At 58.1% G+C, this 4,172-nt stretch overlaps 1 long non-coding RNA gene across 1 annotated transcript; it reads right to left on the bottom strand.

Moving 5' to 3' along the window:
• Positions 1 to 669: 669 nt before the first annotated feature.
• On the bottom strand, positions 670 to 3,058 carry LOC111824586. Its single transcript, XR_002827696.1, has 2 exons — positions 2,029 to 3,058; positions 670 to 1,330 (listed from the first exon to the last, which is right to left on the bottom strand). It is a non-coding gene; the product is annotated as an uncharacterized LOC111824586 (long non-coding RNA).
• Between the last annotated feature and the right edge of the window lie 1,114 nt (positions 3,059 to 4,172).

The following is a 4,172-nucleotide window of genomic DNA, read 5'->3' as shown; positions in this document are numbered from 1 at the left end:
ATCAATGCCTCTCTCCCTCTCTCTCTCTCTCTCCCCCCTTCTCCTCTCCCTCCCTCCCTTCCCTTCTCCCTCTACAAAATATCAATGGAAAAAATATCCCCAGCTGAGGATTAGCAAACAAGAAAATAAAGAATCAGATGACGTGACGGATGAAAGGACACAGGTGACCCACCTCCAAGATTCTCACCTAAAGGTCCCCTCAGGGCCAGAGGGACAGGACGGTCAGAGCACGTCCCTCGTCCACCCCCACGCCCTGGCCAGGCGGGCGGCATGCCGTCCTCTGTGCTGCCCCGAGGGCCGGTGACTTCAGGCTCTTGGCTCCGCAGTCCCTCCTGCAGCGCCGGCTTTGTTTGCCCACCTCCCTGACCTTGACCGTCTGGTCGGAGGGAGAGCCTGCCCAGAGCCGGTTAAACTGTAACCTCGCGGCCAGTGGCAGGAGCCTTAGCTCCGGGGCCCTTGGCTGCCCAGGGGGTTCCCGGGAGGAGCCTGTCTCTCCAACCCCCAGGCCCCCCGTTAGTGGGGGACATTTCCATCCTCAGGTGACTTTCTCTGTGTAAACAAAGCCCTGCCCGTGCTCTGTGAGAACTAGAATATTCTCTTCGGCACAGGACAGGCATCTGACCCAGTTGTATTCAAATCACAAATTCAGGACACGACTGGCTAGGCTGGGACAGTGGATCTCAAATTTTATTATGTGTCAGAATCACCGAAAGGGCTTTTTAAAACAGCGATTCCTGCCCGGCCAGTGTGGCTCAGTGGTTGAGTGTTGACCTGTGAACCAGGAGGTCACAGTTTGATTCGGGTCAAGGGCACAGGCCCGGGTTGTGGGCTCGATCCCCGTGTGGGGGGCATGCAGGAGGCCGCCGATCCACGATTCTCTCTCATCACTGATGTTTCTCTCTCTCCCCCTCTCCCTTCCTCTCTGAAATAATGAAAATACATTAAAGCAGCGATTCCTGGGCCGCGCCTTGTGTCTTTCATTGCGTGGCGCTGGTGTTAGGCCTGGGGGTCTGCGTGGCTAACACCTCTCAGGGGTGCTGAGCTGCTGGCCTGGGGCATCCTTTGAGCATCACTGGATGGACGGTTCTCCAGCTCCCTGCACGCACACACCTGGGGGGACACGGCGGGCGGGACACTCCCTGCATCAGTGGGGCCACCAGGACAGGGGCCTGGCGCGCAGCAAAAGCACATGGAGCTTTCCACACATCTCAGACAGGACTGGGCCTTGGACCACTTGCTCGGCGAGCCTGGAGCTGAGCCTGGGCCTGGGCAGGGTTGGCCGTTCCCAGGTGAAGTGTCGTCAGGTGAGGCCTTGGCCAGCACGGAGTCCCTTGGAGACGGGGCGGGAGGGGTCGGAGGCAGAGATTGGTATCTTGGCGCCCGCCCCCGGGAGCTTGAGCCCATCTCCTTGGGGTAAGACTCCTGCCCATTACGTAACCAGATAATGTCCACAGTAAGGCCCGCATACATTCCCAAATGCTAAGTGGTCAGGGCCACATGCCCAGAATTCTTCTGCGGTCACCATTTTCCCTTTCCTGTGGGTGGACAGGGGACCTGCGGGTGGGCCCACGGGGCTGGCGCCTCCTGAAGGCCCGCCTCCTGCTGCCTCATGGCCACACCCTCGGCTGCCTTTGCTGACTCTGCACAGAGGGGTGCTCAGCCTGAGCCCTTTGACACCGAGACCTGCACCCCAGAAGCAGGAGGGACTGTCTCGGCTCCCAGAGAGGCCCGCGGCCGACACTGGGTGACCTCAGAGACCAGCTGGCTCAAGGTCACGCTGGACAATGACTCCGGAGCCTAAGGTTTGGTCCCACTGGGCACTCCCTACGCGACGAAGGCGGTGCCTCTTCCCGGGCGGTCCCGCTTCCTCCCATACACGGCGAGGAGAACGCATCCCCTGACCAGAGAGGCGTTGTGGGACCCGATAGCATTTCCTCCCACGATCACAAAGGGAACAGGAAAGGCGCTCCCACCACGGCTGTAGTCTTTGGATTAGAAAAGAAGGCCACAGGCCAACACACTACCCACCGAGCCACACCGGCCGGGCAGTCACTCTGTCTTTCAAACCCTCCCTCTGTGAGTCCGGGCGGAGGAGAGTCCTCCCAGGAGTGGCAGCTGGGCATGGAGACGGCCAGGGCTCTCCAATCCACAGCCCACCTGGGGTAGGCCTTCTCATGTGGCCGTCCTGCTAGGTCCACCCACTCGGTCCCTCCGAGGATGAAGCCGTGGAGGTGGTTCTGGCCCGAGAAGACGAGCCTCCTCACAGGTTGAGGCACCAGCGCCCTGACGAGTTGGGTTCAGTGCATTCCGCAGTCTCGCTCTCGCGAAGAGCAGCGAGGAGTCTGAGAGCCATCGCGAGTCGCTCGGTGTCGGGAGGAAGTGGTTCATTCAACCCTGAGGCTGCGCCCCCCGCACGGCTGGGTATCTGTTTTTCAAGAAACTGAAAGAGGCTCCATCTGTCCCATGAGTAAGAACGAAGGTGCCCACGTGTGAGCCCCTCTCGAGCCTCAGCCCCGGTAACCTTGGCAGGGAAACCACGTTAAGAAAGAAAAACAGGAATGTTCTTTTACCCCTTTCCGTCCAGAAATTACATGGCCGCCGGCTATGGCTGCCGGACGTAATGTAATACGTTTTCAATGAGATCTTTTCGTTCTGGGTGAACCAGAAGTCTTTGGCAGCCAACACTATGTATTCATCCTGAACCCTGTCTTACTATGAGCTGCACTGTGGTAGAAGTTTTTAAAATGGGACAGTTCAGCTTAATACATACGTGTTTCATGTTCTTATAAAAATTGTAAGTCAATAAACATAAGACATAAAATGAGTCCGTTGCAAATGACACCCTAGGATTTCGTAAAATGACTTATCCTAAGACAGAATGTTAAGTGCAAAAGATATCAAATACTATGTCTATGTTAAGTAGAGGGGAGTTTCCATGTCAACCGGCCAGCGTGGCTCAGTGGTTGAGCATTGACATATGAACCAGGAGGTCATGGCTCGATTCCCAGTCAGGGCACAGGCCCCGGTTGTGGGCTCGATCCCCAGTGTGGGGCGTGCAGGAGGCAGCCGATCCATGATTCTCTCTCAGCATTGATGTTCCTACCTCTCCCTCTTCCTTCCTCTCTGAGATCAATAAAAAGATATTAAAATAAATAAGCGAAGAGCGGCGCTCCTCCCAGACCGGGGTCAGGGGGCAGCCGTGTAGAACGTGGTCCGTGCTGACGCTTCCTCCTCTCTGTTAGGCCCTTGGACACGGGCCTGTGAGCAGACACACGTCTTGTTGCTGAAGCCTCGCTCACTCCCTTGCGGGGGAGGGTGCTGGACCTGAACTCAAACCCCTCCCAGTGAGATGACTGTAATCCACATGGACGTGACCAGGGCGCAGGAGAGGGAGGGGACAGCAGGGGCCCTGCCAGGACCCTGGGGACCGGCCGCCTCCAGGTAAACGCGTGGCCACCTGCACCGACAGGGCCTCCTGTGCTGGGGCTCTGTCTCCGCAGGAAACGCAGCTGCCCTCTGGCTCTGCATTGCTCTCTGGAGACGGCTGCCCCCGGGGCTGTGTCATGAGCCTGAGGTCAGGACGGGGTTGAGGAGGCAGGATTAGCACCCAACCCCGGGACTGGATTCCTGGGGGAGACCGCTGTCTCCTTACAATCTTGGGCACCTTATTTGGCTTCTCTGACTCTGTTTATCATCTGTAAAATGGGGATAAAAACATACCTACTTCATTTTCTTCTTTTGTTGATCCTCACCCGAGGATATGTTTCCATTGATTTTCAGAGAGGGGGGAAGGGAGGGAGAGAGACGGAGAGAAACATCGACGTGAGAGAGACACATGGATTGGTTGCCGGCTGCTCGGCCGGGGGTCCAGCCTGCCACCGGGGTACCTGCCCTTGACAGGATCGAACCTGGGGCCCTTTGGTCCGCAGGCCGACACTATCCACTGAGCCAAACCGGCCAGGGCCCGCTTCCTTTTCTGACGTGACCTTGTATGTGAACACGGCGCGTCATGCCCGGCACAGGTGAGCGCTCATCCGCAGCAGTTACTGTTTGTGGCACCTCCCTGCCCCTCGGCGCTGACTCCCTCCTCCCGGGTGGGAGGCCAGGGCCTGGGCTGCCTGGGACGCAGGGCGGCCTGTGAAGGAAGACAGTGAGCTGGAGTCCCGGTGCCG

This window comes from Myotis lucifugus, unplaced genomic scaffold, assembly GCF_000147115.1.
Source record: "Myotis lucifugus unplaced genomic scaffold, Myoluc2.0 scaffold_2555, whole genome shotgun sequence".
Taxonomy (NCBI): domain Eukaryota; kingdom Metazoa; phylum Chordata; class Mammalia; order Chiroptera; family Vespertilionidae; genus Myotis; species Myotis lucifugus.
This window is presented reverse-complemented; position numbering and strand designations above follow the sequence as displayed.